Source organism: Eumetopias jubatus, unplaced genomic scaffold (genome assembly GCF_037043125.1).
Source record: "Eumetopias jubatus isolate StellerSeaLion01/CBP00866 unplaced genomic scaffold, mEumJub1_p1.0 scaffold_14, whole genome shotgun sequence".
Classification (NCBI taxonomy): Eukaryota; Metazoa; Chordata; class Mammalia; order Carnivora; family Otariidae; genus Eumetopias; species Eumetopias jubatus.
In genome coordinates, this window is record NW_028274820.1 from 42,195,877 (window position 1) to 42,216,103 (window position 20,227).

Sequence of the window (20,227 nt, forward strand, 5' to 3'; positions counted from 1 at the left end):
AGGGCAGCCACAGGAAATGGGCAGAATGCATGCATTTAGAGAAAAACTATTATTTTTACTTTTAGGACAGGAGAGGGAGAAAGAATGGTGGTGTGTTATAGGTAAGCCTAAAGAAAAAGGAAAGAGAAGCAGAGAGAAAATAAACAAGACAAATTAAGTATATCAATGATGATAAATAAGCACTATGGAAAAGAAAAGAAATGGGGGGATTATAATTTTTAGAAGAATTTGTACTTACAGGCCTCTGTTTTTACTCTAAGAAATAGAAGGAAGGCATGTTGTCTATGGTACTAAAAAGGCTTGGGATGTGGTGACGGTGAACTTTGAAATAACAGCCAAATGTCCACAAAAGTTGATGAGAGGGGGAAAAAAAAAAAAAGGTTGGGCAACATGGAGGTCCAGCATGGGAGGACACCATAAACAGGAATGTGACTGGGGCAATAAGGGAGGGCATATTCTCCAACCACAGTCACATAGGGCAATCCAAGATTTGGGGTCAAGGCATGGAGGGGAATGGATCCAGGGTCTGGGTTGAGCAGTGCATGTATAGAACACAGATAGGCGGGCATGGGAATGTGCACCCTATGTGCCTTGGTGGGGACAGCCCTTTTGGTAAACTCTGTTACTGTTCACAAATATTCAGTGCCCCTCCGTGGGGGAGGGTTATACCATTTCTAACCCATTGACATAAGGTTTAGCCATGTGACTGGCTATTGCCAATGAAATGTGAGAAGTGACAGAAACTTAGGAGCCACTGTTATAGTTCACTACATCCTCTCGTCCCTCTGCCAGGAACCTGGCGGTGTTCCAGAGGCAGGCAACTCCACCAACCCAGAACGAAGGGTGGAGAGGGACCACAGCCTACCTGTGATCCACATGTAGTTTTCTGGTTACCAGTGTCTGAAATTTGGGGGTCATTTGTAACTGCAGCATAATTCAGTCTAACCTGACAAGCAAAGCTTGAATGTTTTAAGTTGGAAGGGAAAGTAGTAAAGTCAGAAGTTAGTTAATTTATCAAAAGACTAACAGGGGCTAAAGGATTACAGGCTTGGTTTGTAGGCTAGGGAAGTATAGGAATAGAAAAAATAGATGAACTGGATATTTTTATGGAAAAGGAATGTATAATTTTAAAGTGTAAAATAAAATAGTGAATGCAAGATTACCTATCCCAGTTTCCTGAACACAATAGGCATTAAGGAAACAAAGGTCCTCCCCAAACAGAATTCCCCTGTGCCTTACCAGGCTAAGTCCTGTCTGGTCAAGATGTTTATTTATTAGATTAGGTATTAGCAGCCCTGGAATAAAAGACCCCCCCAAACAGAGTCAAACAGCAAGTCTTGCAGCTTGACAAAAACATCCCCTCTTCTCCCAATACCTCTCCTACTGCATCGCACCCCAGGCCACTGGGGTCCTTGTTCTTAAACAGACAGAGGTATATAGGGTTTTTAGCTGCCAAAAGTTGGACTTGTAGCTAGAAACCAGATTTACCCCTTTTCCTTCTTGTGGAAGTTATGCATATTGAAGTCATCAGGGCACAAAATCATAGTTGAATTTCTTCATTAAACTAACAATGTATATGGAGCACCTATTGTATTTGGGAACATGGAGCTTACATTCGTGGTACAGAGGAACAGGAAAAATCAACAAGATACCTAAGTGCAATACATAGGTAATGGTAAATAAGTACTATGGAGAAAAACAGAGCAAAGAAGAAAGAACATCATACTACAGCCCTGTTGTTGCATTTTATTATATCACTCTACAACCTTTGTCTTATATTTGGTTTTCCCATTTAGTAAAATATTCAGAGCATGTCTCCAGGATGAAGCTGAACCAGAGTTCACATTTCTTAGTTGAAGTTCCCCAGAAGAGAGTCATCCAGTGGTCCCTGAGGACTTCTCAGATACGCTCAATTCTCCCACCACATTCAGCCATTACTATTCTAGATAATGCCCACCAAATGGGAAAGAGTTTGCTGGATTCCAGCCATGAGCATAGCTCATGTTTGCAACAGCTGTTTGCAACAGCTGAAGACTCATCACACTCTTCCTCCAATTTTGGCCATCATAAAAGGACCCAACCTAATACTTCAAAGCAAGATCTTTAACACCATAGTGGAGACCAGTGTTTCCCAGAAGGATGCAGGTACAAATGGCATTCACTACTGCATCTGTAGCCCAGAATGCTGAAAACAACAATTATTAGCAATCGAAGCTGCTTTTATGGCCTGGAAACAGGACCATTAAGAAACTAACACCTGATAAAAGCTACACTGAGGCTATCCAGACCAATTGTAGCAGATCTAGAAATTACAACTGTAGATGCTATTTACTGAGGACATTTTGGGCCACCTTTTCTAAGTGACTTATTTTTACCTACTGCTAAGTATCCAGGCAAACGCTGTGGCTTGGAAGTTGGACTCCAAGCCAAGACCCTTGCCCTCAGGAAATGCTTCAGACCGAGCATATCTCAGCCATCAGGCCCCAGCACAGACAGAAAAGTGCATCTTCCCCGGGCATCTGGCCACAATCCACAATATCTGGTGGAAACACAGAGGTAAGGAAGGCTGGGAGGGGATAACCAGTGTGAGCAAATAATAGCCTCAGGTTCAGGCTTACCGTTGAGGTAATCTCTGTCCACTGGTGTTTCTGAACATTGTATGCAAAGGACTTGGTGTAGTGGGTTGAATGGTAGCATCCAAAACATCTGCCTAAATCCCAGAACCTAGGAATGTAAACTTATTTGGGAAAAGGGTCTTTGCAGATATTAAGTTAAAGATCTCAACACAAGATCATCCTGGATCATCCAGGTGAGCCTTAAATCCGGTGACAAGTGTTTTATAAAAGACTCACAGGGAGAAAGAGGATAAGACCATGTGAAGACAGAGGCTGAGATGGCAGTTATACAGCTACAAGTCAAGGAACACCCAAAGCCACCGGAAGATGGAAGAGGCAAGGAAGGATTCTCCTCTAGAGACTTGGAGGGAGTTCGGTCCTGCCAACACCCTGATGTCAGATTTCTGGCCTCCAGAACTATGACAGAATAAATTTCTGCTATTTTAAGGCATCTAGTTTGTAGTAATGTATCTTATTAGCCCTAGGAAATTAATACACGTGGTGAATCTCTTTAGCTTGACCCTACTCTTGATGTCTATCTCCAAGACAAGAAGAAGCCCAGGCAGCAACACCATTCTCAATCCTAAATTCCTCTGTAATTATCACGACCTCTCAAATGTGCTGCCTACCATATTCAAACTAAGGTGTATCCCTGCACCTCCACTCATGCCACAACTACCCAAGTTTGGAGCAAAGTAACTGATCATGAAAGAGACTCTCCATCTTCATGGACGATTCAACTAATTAGCCTCCAACCTTCCATTCTAACACATGCTACAACTTGGCAAACACCATTCAAAACTGTCAATGCAATTATCCTCCCGTCCAGTGCCCAGACACATGCAGACAAGGTGAATCAGCAGGTGCCTTTCTGATGCACCCTCTACAGACATCACGGTTCTTCCACCTGCTCAGTTTCCACAGAAGTGGCATAAAGCAAATTGCTCTTTTCCTCCCATAGAATAGCCATTTCCCTAAAAATTATCATTTCTCCCTCTACCTTTTCTCAGCTCTCCACTGCTTTTGACATAGTCCAGAGCTGAGCATAACATCTGGCACATAGAAGGCATACAATAAATACTTGCCGATGGAATGATTGGGAGCCAGATGGCTTTGGAGCATCCAGAAAGATATTCTACAAACTAACTAGTGCATGAAGGAATGTTTTAAAGACTCCCGCTGGCACTGCTGCCACTGGCCTCCTAACACACTGGATAAGTCTCTTTAGCTTGACCTTACTCTTGATGCCTGTCACCTAGTGATGATGAAAGCCTGTTTTGGCCTCTTCCCATTAAGCACACAGGTACATATTAAAGCTTGCTTCCAGCAAATCCTTCCTGTCAGAGAGGAGTCTATGAGGTAAACAAGCAAAAATTTAAGCACAGCCCCTACCTTCTGGCTAGCCTTCTACCCCGTTTCTTCTTCCTCCATTTGACTTCACTGGTTATAGACCTTACTTTCAAATCTCAGAACCCTTGGCTTTTAATTAATGTTGGAACCAGCTTCTTCACCTAATGTTGCTTTCACAAGCTCTCATGCTATGCTTTGGGAGAGACAATCAGAGTAATGTAATCATACAGATCAAATGCAGAATCCCAGCAACATCACCTTCAAGCTACATGACCTTGAGCAAATCCCCTCTGACCCTTCATTCTTTCAACTGCCAAACAGAAAAAAGGTGTGACCTTTGCAGTTTTGTTGGGAGGTTTAGAAATGCTGAGAGGGTTAGAGAACTGGCAGAAAAGCTGAAACAATAAAAGTTCAAAACACATCAGCTATTGTTATTATTGGACTTACCTTGATATTCGTATTGTATATTGCAGAAAGGAAGTTTTGCAGAAGGCTGGCAGCCTTGCCCTCTCTTCTAGACCTAGAGAGATGAACAGGACACTTCAGCTATCCCCAGAAGTCTCTACAATTCTACATCACCAGACTAGGGATGGAAATAACCAAAATCATAAGAGAAGTTTGAAAAAACTAGTTTGAAACATAGTTTGAAAAAAATGGGGCACCTGGGTGGTGTTGTCAGTTAAGTGCCGCTTGATTTTGGCTCAGGTCATGATCTCAGGGTCATGAGATCGAGCCCCATGTTAGGCTCCACATTCAGCAGGAAGCCTGCTTGGGATTCTCTCCCTCTCCCTCTCCCCACTCATGCACAAGCTCTTGGTCTCTGACTTTCTTAAAAAGAAAAACAACAACAAAAAAACAACTTTCTTAGCCTTTAATTGGATCTATTAGAAATGTAACTTTCTAGTTTTATATATCAGCAGACGTCACTCAAAATGCTTTGCAAAAATACACGAGTCGCACAACATTGTGAATGTACTAAATGGCACTGAATTGTACACTTTAAATGGTGAATTTTATGTTATGTGAATTTTACTTTAACAAAATTAATTTTTTTAAAAGATGCAGAAACTTCTGTTGTCTTCAAAATCAGAATGTTGACCTGAGGATCATTTTTACAAATACAGATTCCGATTCTGTAGGTCAAGGTGGAGCATGGTTATCAACACCTTTTATAAACTCCCTTAGTAATTCAGATGAGCCAGGGTTAAGAACCATTGATTAATAACTTAAAATATCTCAAATTAGGCAAAGGAGATGAATAGAGTAGGAATTGCACTTTTTACAAAAAGACAATTATCTGGCTAACATGGTGTGACTCTGGGGACATTCTTTTCTTTTTATAATTTGTATTATTGCAGTTACAATAAAGTTTGAAGAATGCATTTACCCATGTAAATCACACTTTCCTGTGGATCTTCATTCATTTCACTTTTAGGAAGAAATATCTGCTTGAGGTCTTGGAGCAAGCAAAAGGTAGGGCAAGCTTGGGAGCCATGAGGGGAGGAAAAATAATCCCCATGGTACCTCCTGGATTCTCTTCATCCAGTTCCATTCAAAAAGGTCCCAAAGCACAGTCTAGCATCCCATTGTGTCCTGATGGGAGGTGGGCAGGGGGGATGTGAACTTTCTGAGTTTCTTCAGTTCATCAGAGTGCTGTGAGATCTGGAGGAGAGAGGGGTACAGAGGTGCATCAAGGGTGCTGCAGGCAGTGCTCAGCTGTCCGCAACCTTCCCTCCGACCTCTCCCAAGTCATTCCCTGGCCCCCTCCATGCCTGCATGTCTGGCATGTGAATGCAGACTGGATGTTACCTTTCTGAAAGCACCTACTGCTACTAGGAAGATTCTACCTTGGACAAGAGGCTGAGGTGAAGGGGAGTGGATGATGAGAAGGGATGGTAAAGGGAGAAAAATATTAAAGCTACATCTGTGAGCCAGACAGTAAGAAAAAAGGGACTCTAAATTTAAAAACAACAAGAAAACACACAAAAAAAACAACTGACTGGCCTCTTTATTTCTCAGATTGGAGAAAAGGAACCTCATCCTTGCTATTAAGAGGTTGCCCAGTTTGCTATTATGTAAGAGATGGTGCTCCTGTATTTGTTTGCATTTCTTTTCGGGATAAAAACACTACTTGTTTGACTACCCTCTTCCACATTTTATTTTTCCCTCATCCTTTAATTATAAACTCTGACTTTTCAGATCAACTCAGATACTACCTGGCAGACTTGCTACTGCATAAATACTTATTGAATTAAGAAATGGTAAGTTGGGGTGGAATAAATGAGAAGACTAGAATGTTCTCTTTTCACTGTAACAGATTTGATGAAGCTTTCCTTGTGGTGTGTCACATTCTTACATTGTACGTTCTTACACTTCATTTAATAGAAGTGTCTCCTACTTCTCTTAGAGCTGATGTCCAAGCCTCATGTAACTGAGTTGAGGCAGGAGTCTGGTACCAAGCTGTGAGCTCCTAGTAGACCTATTAATGCAAGGTTAGGAGACTAGAATATTGATGTCTACTCCCAGATACAGAAATAGTTTATGATTTGTCTCTTGGCAATTCACATCATCTTCTTGGGTTTCCACTATTGTAAAAAAAGGTGGGGAGCTGAACTACATAAACGTCCTGGTCCCTTCTAGTCTTAGAGCTCTAATTGTTAAAACTAAATGGATGTGAGCTATTTAGGGCATTCTACTGCAGGAGAAATTAACCCTTATTGATCTTTACTCCCAAGAACCCTCACATTCACATTGCAAATAGGATTTCTCCCCCATTTAAACATAATTGAGAATCAGAGGTAAGATGGGACTTGCTCATGATCACACAGTTGTCCAGGAATATATCCCAAATGGATCTAAACCCCGATTCCATTCTCTGCCACCCCACATGGCCTCCTATCTGGGAGACTGATCTCTAAAAGAGGATAGTCATCTTTATTTCAGGATACAACAAGTCCAAGTTGTGCAACATTAAAAATATAGTATATTATTAAGTATAATCTTGTTTCCAGGCTTCACTTGCATTTTTTTTATTGGAAGCTAACAAAGGACTGGACACATTTTTTTATTATTTTAATTGAGCTATTAAGAACACAGAATTCATCCCATTACTGTTTCAAAAAGACCCTGCTGTCAGTATCCCCATCTCCTCCCATCCCCATGTATGCATCTCCACTCTGTCACTCATACATTACTCAAGTTTATTGTGTAAAATTAATGTCCCCTAGGTGCAAGATCCACAGCCAGAGAACAGCTCTGGCTAGGAATATTAATTAAAACAAGAACTTTTACATGAAAATAACCTAATTGGCATGTAGTTAGGAAGAAGAATGCCATTTTTCATGTCAAAAAACGGAGCAGTCTCACATGACAATAGTTGTACATTTAGTTTCCCATTGAGAACAATAAGTGATCAGCCACTTAAATGTAGAAAAGGTTCTGAAACCCATTTTGTTTTCTTCAACATAACAGCATCTATGTTTATCTTAAAATATAATTCTTCACATAGGTTCATGATATCTCTGATAGGCAAGGCAGGCAAGGCCAACTACAGAGCAAGAGTATGGAAGGAAAATGGAAAGGACAGTGGAGGTGACAAGGGCTATGAGAGGTTTTTAAGTGGAATGGAACGATCAGATTGACTGTTTCCAAAGCTAACCCTGCTGGCTGTGAAAAGAACCAACCCCAGTGGGAGCCCAGCAGCACAGGAGAAGGTCAGCAGCACTGGGGGTGCAGAGGCACCTCTGCAGTGCCCTGCAGAGGAGGATGAGGGACATGGACATGAGAGAGAGGGCAAGTCCAAAACATTGCAGTCTTGGGGAATGGGCAGAAGGAGAAACCATGATAAGAAATAAAGACTATCAGAGGAGGAGATATTAAAATAGAGACATTTGGAGATTAGGGAAGGGGTTGGAAGGAGGGGCACCAAATATTGAGTTTAACATAATATCTATCAAGTTTGAAATTCCTGAGCTACATCAATTATGCAGTTGGATGGATGTACCAAATCTCAAACTTAGGAGAGACTTAAAAGACAATAAAACACAGTCATTGTATAACATCAGCTTTAGAGTCAAATAGACAATGGGTTCAGTCAAAGCTCTGCCACTACTAATTCTGTGAGACTGGACAAGATTTGGACACTTTATGAGCATAAACTTCCTCATTTGAAAATGAGGATAGGGAGGGGGCGGAGCAAGATGGCAGAGGACTAGGAGACCTAGATTTCGTCTGGTCTCAGGAATTCAGCTGAATAGGGATCAAACCATTCTGAACACCTACGAACTCAACAGGAGATCAAAGAGGAGAGTAGCAACAACTCTCTGAACAGAGAAGTGACCACTTACTGGAAGGTAGGACATGTGGAGAAGTGAATTCGAGGCGATATTCGGGAGGATAGATGGCGGGGGAGGGGGCCTCCATGGCCGCTTCTGGCAAGTGATAGAGCCGCGGAGCACAAAATCGTAACATTTAGAAACCGGCTCCGCTGAGGGACGTCGCTGCAGTGGCTAAGCGGGGAGTGGAATCCTCCCGGGACAGTGTGGTCTCAGGACCCTTGGGGTCACAGAAAGACGGGGGTGCCTGAGTGCGGCAGAGCTCCCAGGTATCGGAGTGGGGAAGCCGGCGGCAGAGACGGAGCCAAGGCGCGGGCTCTCAGCTCAGGGGTTGCCATAAACAGTGATCCACGGCCCAGTCGGGCCACTGCTCCTCCAGCAGGGACCCAACAAGCGGCAGAGCCGGGGAGACTCCCCTTCCTCCCCCGGGAGGAGCGGCGCGGGAGCGCACCGCAGGGATCTGCTGGGTTTGGAGACTCCACACGGCATCGGGTGCCAGAGATAGAAACGCTCGGTCACAGGCCAGGTGAGCACAGGGTGCGGCCGGAGACCGGGGACACGGGAGTGACTGCTTTTCTCTGGGGGCGCAATGAGGAGTGGGACCCCGAGTTCTCAGCTCCTCCGGGTGGAGATTGGGAGGCAACCGTTTTCGCCCTGGTCCTCCAAAGCTGTACCGAGACCTTGCAGGGAACAAAAGCTCCTGAGAGCAAACCCGAGCAGCTTGCTTAGCCGGGACCGACAAGGGTGGGGCAATTCCGCCTCCGGCAAAGACATTTGGAAACCACAGCAACAGGCCCCTCCCCCAGAAGATCAGCACGAACAGCCAGCAAGCCAAGACCAAGTTTACCAATCAAGGAGAACGGGAGAACTCCAGCGCTAGGGGAATACTGCACATAGAATTCATGGCTTTTTTTTACCATGATTCATTAGTTCATCAAAGTTAATTTTTTTAACTTTTTTTAATTTTTCTTTTTCCCTTTTTCAACCAACATCAATCCCCTTTTTAAAAAAAACATTTTTTATTTTTCATTTTTAGAGTCATATTTTATCCTTTCATACTAGTTACCCTTATTTTTGGCATATATATATAAGTTGTTCTCTCTTTAAAATTTTGAGAAACAGTTTCTTCTAACAGATCAAAATATACCCTAAATCACTAGTGTATGGCTTTGTTCTATTCTCCTGCCTGATCACATTCTCTCCCTTTTTTCTTTTTTTTTTAAATCTTCTTCTTTCTTTTTTCAAACAACTTATCTTATCAATTCCTTTTATAAAATCTTTTATAAATTTCATGTTTACAGTCATCTTCCATCCCTTCATTGTATCAACCCTTATTTTGTACATATATGTCTTTCTTCCTTTAAAATTTTAGGAGGTACTTTCTTCTAACAGACCAAAATACACCCAAAATCTAGTGTGTGGCACTGATCTATGCACTAGCCTGATCATATTTGATCATATTCTGCTTTTTTTGTATTGTTCTGTTTTTGTTTTTAGCTTTTTTTTTTTTCTCTTTCTTTTTTCTTTCCCTTTCTTTTCCCCTGGTTTCAGGTCTTGTCTGATTTGTATACAGTATATTTGCTGGGGACGTTGTTAACCTGTTAGCATTTTGTTCTCTCATTCATCTATTCTCCTCTGGACAAAATGACAAGACAAAAAAAATCACCTCAGCAAAAAGAACAAGAGGTAGTACCGTCAGCCAGGGACCTACTCAATACGGACATTAGTACGATTTGGATCTAGAGTTCAGAATCATGACTTTAAAGATACTAGCTGGGCTTGACAAAAGTGTGGAAGTTATTAGAGAAACCCTTCCTGGAGAAATAGAACTAAAATCTAACCAAGTCGAAATCAAAAAGGCTATTGATGAGGTGCAATAAAAAATGGGGACACTAACTGCTAGGATAAATGAAGAAGAAGAGAGAATCAGTGATATAGAAGACCAAATGATGGAAAATAAAGAGGCTGAGAAAAAGGGAGAGAAACAACTACAGGATCACGAGGGCAGAATTCGAGAGAGAAGTGATACGATAAGATGAAACAACATTAGAATAATTGGGATCCCAGAAGAAGAAGAAAGAGAGAGAGGGGCAGAAGGTATATTGGAGCAAATTATAGAAGAGAACTTCCCTAATGTGAGGAAGGAAACAGGCATCAAAATCCAGGAGGCACAGAGAACCCTCTCAAATCAATAAAAATAGGTAAACACCCCGACATCTAATAGTAAAACTTATGAGTCTCAGAGACAAAGAGAAAATCCTGAAAGCAGCTCGGGAGAAGAGATATGTAACCTACAATGGTAGAAATATTATATTGGCAATAGACCTATCCACAGAGACCTGGCAGACCAGAAAGGACTGGCAAGATATCTTCAGAGCACTAAACGAGAAAAATATGCAGCCAAGAATACTATATCCAGCGAGGCTGTCATTGAAAATAGGAGAGATAAAAAGCTTCCAGAACAAACAAAAACTAAAGGAATTTGCAAACACGAAACCAGCCCTCCAGGAAATATTGAAAGGGGTCCTCTAAGAAAAGAGAGAGCCTAAAAGCAGCATAGATCAGAAAGGAACACAGACAATATACAGTAACAGTCACCTTATAGGCAATACAATGGCACTAAATTCATACCTTTCAATAGTTACCCTGAATGTAAATGGGCTAAATGCCCCAATCAAAAGACACAGGCTATCAGATTGGATTAAAAAACAAGACCCATCAATATGCTATCTGCAGGAGACTCATTTTAGACCCAAAGACACCCCTGGATTGACAGTGAGGGGGTGGAAAACCATTTACCATGCTAATGGACACCAAAAGAAAGCTGGGGTGGCAATCCTTATATCAGACAAATTAGATTTTAAAACAAAGACTGTAAGATGAGGAAGGACACTATATCCTACTTCAGGGGTCTATCCAACAAGAAGATCTAACAATTGTAAATATCTATGCCCCTAACATGGGAGCAGCCAATTATATAAGGCAATTAATAACAAAAGCAAAGAAACATTGACAACAATACAATAATAGTGGGGGACTTTAACACCCCCCTCACTGAAATGGACAGATCATTAAACAAAAGATCAACAAGGAAATAAAGACTTTAAATGACACACTGGACCAAATGGACTTCACAGACATATTCAGAACATTCCATCCCAAAGCAACGGAATACACATTCTTCTTTAGTGCCCATGGAACATTCTCCAGAATTGATCACATCCTAGGTCACAAGTCAGGTCTCAACCAGTACCAAAAGATTGGGACTATTCCCTGCATATTTTCAGACCACAAGGCTTTAAAACTAGAACTCAATCACAAGAGGAAAGTCAGAAAGAACTCAAATACATGGAGGCTAAAGAGCATCCTACTAAAGAATGAATGGGTCAACCAGGAAATTAAAGAAGAATTAAGAAAATTCATGGAAACCAATGAAAATGAAAACACAACTGTTCAAACTCTTTGGGATACTTCAAAGGCAGTCCTGAGAGGAAAGTATATAGCAATACAAGCCTTTCTCAAGAAACAAGAAAGGTCTCAAATACACAACCTAACCCTACACCTAAAGGAGCTGGAGAAAGAACAGCAAATAAAGCCTAAACCCAGCAGGAGAAGAGAAATAATAAAGATCAGAGCAGAAATCAATGAACTAGAAACCAAAAGAACAGTAGAACAGATCAACGAAACTAGGAGCTGGTTCTTTGAAAGAATTAACAAGATTGATAAACCCCTGGCCAGACTTATCAAAAAGAAAAGAGAAATGACCCAAATCAACAAAATCATGAATGAAAGAGGAGAGATCACAACCAACACCAAAGAAATACAAACAATTATAAGAACATATTATGAGCAACTCTATGCCAGCAAATTAGATAACCTGAAAGAAATGGGTGCATTCCTAGAGATGTATCAACTACCAAAATTGAACCAGGAAGACATAGAAAACCTGAACAGACCTATAACCACTAAGGAAATTGAAGCAGTCATCAAAATTCTCCCAACAAACAAAAGCCCAGGGCCAGATGGCTTCCCAGGGGAATTCTATCAGACATTTAAAGAAGAATTAATACCTATTCTCCTGAAACTGTTCCAAAAAATAGAAATGGAAGGAAAACTTCCAAACTCATTTTATGAGGCCACCATTACCTTAATCCCAAAACCAGACAAAGACCCCATCAAAAAGGAGAATTACAGACCAATATCCTTGATGAACATGGATGCAAATTTCTCACCAAAATACTAGCCAATAGGATCCAACAGTACATTAAAAGGATTATTCACCATGACCAAGTGGGATTTATCCCTGGGCTGCAAGGATGGTTCAACATCTGCAAATCAATCAACGTGATAAAATAAATTAAGAAAAGAAAGAACAAGAATGCTATGATCCTCTCAATAGATGCAGAAAAATCATTTGACAAAGTACAGCATCCTTTCTTGATCAAAACTCTTCAGAGTGTAGGGATAGAGGGTCCATACCTCAAAGCCATCTATGAAAAACCTACAGCAAATATCATTCTCAATGGGGAAAAGCTGACAGCTTTTCCCCTAAGGCCAGGAACGCGGCAGGGATGTCCACTATCACCACTGCTATTCAACATAGTATTAGAAGTCCTAGCCACAACAATCAGATAACAAAAAGAAATCAAAGGCATCCAAATCGGCAAGGAGGAAGTCAAACTCTCACTCTTTGCAGATGATATGATACTGTATGTGGAAAACCCAAAAGACTCCACCCCAAAACTGCTAGAACTCATACAGGAATTCAGTCAAGTAGCAGGCTATAAAATCAATGCACAGAAATCAGTGGCATTCCTATACACCAACAACAAGACAGAAGAGAGACAAATCAAGGAGTCGATCCCATTTACAATTGCACTCAAAACCATAAGATACCTAGGAATAAATTTAACCAAAGAGGCAAGGGATCTGTACTCAGAAAACTATAAAATACTCATGAAAGAAATTGAAGAAGACACAAAGAAAAGGAAAAACGTTCCATGCTCATGGATTGGGAGAACCAACATTGTGAAGATGTCAATGCTACCCAGAGCAATCTACACATTCAATGCAATCTCCATAAAAATACCATCCACTTTTTTCAACGAAATGGAACAAATAATCCTACAATTTGTATGGAACCAGAAGAGACCCCGAATAGCCAGAGGAATGTTGAAAAAGAAAAGCAAAGCTGGCGGCATCACAATTCCGGACTTCTAGCTCTATTACAAAGCTCTCATCATCAAGACAGTATGGTACTGGCACAAAAACAGACACATAGATCAATGGAACAGAATCGAGAGCCCAGAAATGGACCCTCAACTCTATGATCAACTTATCTTTGAGAAAGCAGGAAAGAATGTCCAATGGCAAAAAGACAGTCTCTTCAACAAATAGTGTTGGGAAAATTGGACAGCCACATGCAGAAGAATGAAACTGGACCATTTCCTTACACCACACACAAAAATAGACCCCAAATGGTTGAAAGACCTAAACGTGAGACAGGAGTCCATCAAAATCCTAAAGGAGAACACAAGTAGCAACCTCTTCGACCTCAGCCGCAGCAACTTCTTCCTAGAAACATCACCAAAGGCAAGGGAAACAAGGGCAAAAATGAACTATTGGGATTTCATCGAGATAAAAAGCTTTTGCACAGCAAAAGAAACAGTCCACAAAACCAAAAGACAACTGACAGAATGGGAGAAAACATTTGCAAATGACATATCAGATAAAGGGCTAGTATTCAAAATCTATAAAGAACTTATCAAACTCAACACCCAAAGAACAAATAATCCAATCAAGAAATGGGCAGAAGACATGAACAGATATTTTTCCAAAGAAGACATACAAATGGCCAACAGACACATGAAAAAGTGCTCAACATCGCTCGGCATCAGGGAAATCCAAATCAAAACCTCCATGAGATACCACCTCACACCAGTCACAATGGCTGAAATTAACAAGTCAGGAAACGACAGATGTTGGCGGGGATGTGGAGAAAGGGGAACCCTCCTACACTGTTGGTGGGAATGCAAGCTGGTGCAACCTCTCTGGAAAACAGTATGGAGGTTCCTCAAACAGTTGAAAATAGAGCTATCATATGATCCAGCAATTGCACTACTGGGTGTTTACCACCAAGATACAAATGTAGGAATCCGAAGGGGTACGTGCACCCCAATGTTTATAGCAGCAATGTCCACAATAGCCAAATTGTGAAAAGAGCCAAGATGTCCATCGACAGATGAATGGATAAGGAAGAGGTGGTATACATACACAATGGAATATTATGCAGCCATCAAAAGGAATGAGATCTTGCCATTTGCAACGACGTGGATGGAACTGGAGGGTGTTAATGCTGAGTGAAATAAGTCAATCAGAGAAAGACATGTATCATATGACCTCACTGATATGAGGAATTCTTAATCTCAGGAAACAAACTGAGGGTTGCTGGAGTGGTGGGGGGGTGGGAGGGATGGGGTGGCTGGGTGATAGACATTGGGGAGGGTATGTGCTATGGTGAGCGCTATGAATTGTGCAAGACTGTTGAATCACAGATCTGTACTTCTGAAACAAATACTGCAACATATGTTAAGAAAAAAGAAAAAGAAGAAGATAGGAGGAGGGGAAGAATGAAGGGGAGTAAGTCAGAGGGGGAGACGAACCATGAGAGACGATGGACTCTGAAAAACAAACTGAGGGTTCTAGAGGGCAGGAGGGTGGGGGGATGGGTTAGCCTGGTGATGGGTATTAAAGAGGGCACATTCTGCATGGAGCAGTGGGTGTTATGCAGAAACAATGAATCATGGAACACTACATCAAAAACTAATGATGTAATATATGATGATTAACATAACAATAAAGAAATTTAAAAAAATATGCAGCCTTAACCCAGCAAAAAAAAAAAAAAAAAAAAAGAAAATGAGGATAGTAATAATCAAATGAATACTTGATGTGGACTGAATGAGACAAAGCAGATATATCAGTGAGCAAAGTGCCTGGCATATAGTGGTAATTGCTCCATAAATGTTATACACTATTATTATTACATAGGTTATTGAACCATGAATAAAGGTAGGAATTGAGGTCAGAAGTTTGGAGCTGATAACCCCGGAAGTACACAAGGGAAGACAATTAAAGGCAGGGCCTTAAGTATGCCAACTCTGGAGAGTCAGGCATAGCAGGGGCAGGCAAAAACAGACTGAGAAGGTGTAGAAGGGGAAAGGACAATCACAAGAGTATTGTGGCCTGGAAGCCAATGGGAGTAGGCAACAAGGAGGGGGATGGATCAGAATCATTGTATTAAGCAGTTATGGAACAGAAAATTAACCATTAGACCTGTTAATGAGGATGATTTCATGGACCTGAACAAAGAGTACTTTGATGAAAGAAAGAGTAGAAGCAGTACATAGAGACAGCATTCAGCTTTCCTAAGATTTTTATTCAGTAAGAAAAAGGAAGGACAGAGGCATCTGTAAATAAATAAATTTTATAGATTCCTCTCAAATGCTCCAAAGACGTGAAACCCTGGTCTCAGTTTCAAGTCAGACATTGGGATAGACAGTATATTGGGCAGCATTTGTTAAGTTTAAAACAATGGTCTTGCAGTCAGATCTGTGATCTAGTTCCAGAACTTTCAACCTGTGATTTGAAAAGATACACATCTTTTTTGATCCTCATGCCAAACAAGAATACAAATCTTAAGATTGTTCTAAGAATTAAATGAGGTAAAATATATTAAAAGATAAACACAGTTCCCACACATAATAATGTTCACCCCAAAATGGTATATTTTGAAAGTTGTAGGAGTATTTGGAGAATGGAATCAATCATCCTGAAAAAGCAGAAGAGGTAGGAATTAAAGACCAGGCCTTGCAAGTGCCAACATTTTGGGAGTAACAATAGAATGATCTAAGCAAATACACTACAAAATTATAGGTAGGGGCACCTGGGTGACTCAGTTGGTTAAATGTCTGTCTTCAGCTCAGGTTGTGATCCCAGGGTTCTGGGATCATCCCCACATTGGGCTCCCTGCTCAGTGGAGAGCCTGCTTCTCCCTCTCCCTCTGCCTGCTGCTCCCCCTGCTTGTGCTCTCTCTCTCTCTCTCTCTCTCTGTCAAATAAATAAAATCTGAAAAAAAAATAGTATAGGTAAACAGCCACAGAAGATTCACAAAGGATGGTGAACTAGAAGCAATGCAGGAAATTGTTTCATAGTCATGGGATAGATCAATAGCACCAATATAGGGAATACGAAAGACCAGAACTAAAATTATATCACTGGACTAGACAATGAGGAATTCCCTGGGAATGGCACATGAAGTTGATCTCTAAATAGTTCTATGACCAGCCATTGGTTTTGTCTCTGGTTGACTGAGGTCTTCTCCAAGGGCCACCAAATCATACCTCTGAAATATTGTTGTTTTTGTGTCAAATGGATCTTTCATGCATTGGTGGTCAGAGAAACTAAAGGGACAGAGAGCCTGTAACTTCATCAAGCTAATAAAAAAAAAGATCTAATATGCTATTTTATGTCTACTTGAACACATGACAGAATGGGACCCAAAGATAGTTTTCACTATAACCCAGTTCAAATTTTTCCAGCAACTACAATTTTCTATCAAGAATTAACTAAGGGCTTTCAGGGAAGATGGCAGAATAGGAGAATCCTAAGCTCACCTTGTCCCATGGATACAACTAAATAACACCTACATCAGTGTAAATAACCCAGAAAATGACCTGAAGACTAGCAGAATAGACTCTCCACAGCTAAATGTGGAGAATAGTCCACAACAAAGAGGGTAGGAAGGGCAGAGATATGGTTAGGAGCTAAACAGACCCACAGAAAGGTCTGTGGAAGGAGGGATGCACAGGCAGAGAATGGGGAAAGGAAGAGATACCCCAAGCATGGAGAACCCACAAAGAGAAGACAAACCACCATAACATTTGGCTTTGAAAATAAGAGGGACCAAATTTTGCAAGTTCTTACAATCAGAGGGGCTTAACACCTGGAACTTCCAAAATCAATTGGCTTGGCTCTGGGAGAGTCAAGAGGGCAGAGTCCCTACCTTTAAAGAGACAACAAACAGTCCCACAGAGATATAGCATAGAAGCAGCAGTTTGAAAAATGCCTGAGGTTTACAGGAGGGAGATCTGTTTACTAATCTCAGAGCATGTGATGGCAGGGATCATTGGGAAACTACTCCAGGAACAATAAAGCTGGCAGGCACCATTTCCCTCTCCTACCCTCCAGCCTAAACATACAAACACCTGCAGGAACCAGCACAGTGCCACGACTCACTACCTAACTTGCTAATACCACTCACTCTGCTCCTATGCACTTTTCTTCAAATACACTCCATCCAGCCCAGCCTACCTTGGTCTAGGAAGGACAAGCATGGACCCTGCTGGCACCATGCACCTAGCCCTAGCGTTCTCTTATGGACTAGCCCTCCTCCAATATGCATTTGAGCCCATCCAACTCTGTACCATAAGCCTGGCAGCGTGCAAGCAGTCCCAACAGAGACTAGCACCACTTCAAAGTGACTCCTACCCTAGGGAAATGGGGAGATAACCACACACACCAGCAGTGGGCTGGGGGCAGACATCTGGTCGGACTACAGGCCCCACCCACCAACAAAAACTTCTCAGGGCACAACACAGGGAAAATGCCCTGCAGTTTGGCAGTACTGCATCTCTGAAAAATGTCTGGTCTGACTCAATTCAGACCCAAAGTGGCCCCAGAATGACCCACTAACAACACAGGGACCAAATCCTGCCCACAACAGGCAAAGAGAGCCACTGTAGATGACTGGACTGAAGGCAAAAGCAGCTCAGCCACAATAGTAGGGTACACACAACACACATAGGAGACACCCATGAAGCACCAGGTTCTGGAGAACAGGAGACATTGCACTGCAGGGCACTACAGGACCTCTTCTTCTTAAGGCCACTTTCAAGAACAGGGGATATAGCTGACTTTCCTAACATATAGAAATAGACATAGAGAGTTAGATAAAATGAGGAGACAGAAAAATAGGCCCTAAATGAAAGAACAGGACAAAAATTCAGCAAGACACCTAAACGAAATGGAGATAAATATATGCCTGGGTAGAGAATTTAAAGTAATCATCATAAAGATACTGACTGGACTTGAGAAAAGAGTGAAGGACCTCAGTGAGACCCTCGACAAAGATAGAAAATATAAAAAAAGAACCAATCAGAGATGAAGAACTCAATAACAAATTAAAAATACATGAGAGGGAATAAATAGTGGACTAGAGCAATAAGAAGGGATCCATGACCTAGAAGAAAGACTATGGAAAACAATCAAAATGAACAGGATAGAGAGAAAATAATAATAATAATAATAAATGAACAGACTTAGGGAACTCAGTGCCACCTTCAAGCATAATAACATTTACATTATAGAGATTCCAGAAGAGAAGGAAAAGAGGTCAGAAAATTTATTTGAAGGAATAATAGCTAAAAACTTTCCTAATCTGGGAAAGGAAGCAGAAATCCAGGTCCAGGAGGCACAGAGAGCATCCAACAAAATCAACCCAAGAAGGTCCACACCATGACACATAGTAAATAAAATGGCAAAAATATTGATAAAGAGAGAATTTTAAAAGCATCAGGAGAAAAAATTTACATACAAGGGAAATCTCATAAAGCTATAAGCTGATTTTTCAGCAGAAACTTTGTAGACCCCCTAGAGCGGCATGATATATTCAAAGTTTTGAAACAAAACAAAAAATACCTGTAACCAAGGATGTGCTATACAGCAAGCCTATCATTCAAAATAGAAAAAGAGATAAAGGGTTTCCCAGACAAACAAAAGTTAAAGGAATTCATCACCACTAAATTAGACTTACAAGAAATGTTAAAGGGGACTCTGAGTGGAAAGAAAGACCATAAACAGGAATAAGAAAAGTAGGAAGCACAAAGCAGTAAAATTAAGTATAAAAAATCAGTCAAGGGAATCATAAAATAAAACAGTCTAAAGTATGACACCATATACCTAAAATGTGGAGCCGAAAGAAGAATGGGTTCAAACTTAAGTGACCATCAGCTTAATATAGACTGCTATATGCAGAAAATGTTATATACACACCTAATGGTAACCACATATCTAAAACCAGTAATAGATACGCAAATGCAGAGAAAGGAACCTACGTATATCACTAAAGAAACCCAGCAAACTATGAGAGAAGAGAGCAAGTGAAGAAAGGAATAGAGAGCTACAAAAGCAACCATAAAATAAGTAACAAAAGATCACTAAGTACATACCTATAGATAATTATCTTGCATGAAATGGACTAAGTGCTCCAATCAAAAGACATACGGTGACTGACTGAATAAAAAAGCAAGAGCCATCTATATGCTGCCTACAAGAGACTCATTTCAGACCTAAAGATATTTGCAGATTGAAAGGGGAAGAATGAGAGAGCATTTATCATGCAAATGGAAGTGAAAAGAAAGCCAGGATAGCAATACTTATATCAGACATAATAGATTTTAAAACAAACATTGTAACAAGAAACAAAAAAGGAGGCAACATAATCATAAAGAGAATGATCTAACAAGAAGTAGTAAAATTCGTAAAAATTCATGCACCCATCATGGATGCACAAAAATAAAGTAGCTAATAACAAACATAAAGGAAATTATCAATAATAATACAATAATAGTAGGGGACTTTAACATCCCATTTATATCAACAAGTAGATCACCCAAACAGAAAATCAACAAGGAAACAGTGGCTTTGAACGACACATTGGACCAGATGGATCTAACATACATTCAGAACATCCCATCCTAAAACAGCGGAATGCACAATTTTTTCAAGGGCTCATGGAACATTCTCCAGAATAGATCACATATTAGGCCACAAATCAAGTCTCAACAAATTCAAAAAGATCAAAGTCAT

At 40.8% G+C, this 20,227-nt stretch overlaps 1 protein-coding gene across 6 annotated transcripts in view; it reads right to left on the bottom strand.

The window, feature by feature from the left end:
- ASNS (asparagine synthetase (glutamine-hydrolyzing)) overlaps positions 1–20,227 on the bottom strand; it is a 163,157-nt gene that overhangs the window by 23,276 nt on the left and 119,654 nt on the right. For 4 of the 6 annotated variants that reach the window (XM_028119098.2, XM_028119072.2, XM_088018707.1 and 1 more), the window contains exons 4-5: positions 5,490–5,627; positions 4,413–4,485 (exon numbers count right to left, since the gene is read on the bottom strand). The gene's annotated coding sequence lies outside the window, so the exon portion shown is untranslated. Of the gene's footprint in view, positions 1–4,412; positions 4,486–4,627; positions 4,752–5,489; positions 5,628–20,227 lie in introns of those variants that run through there. The other 2 variants (XM_088018706.1, XM_088018705.1) reach the window with 1 other exon arrangement.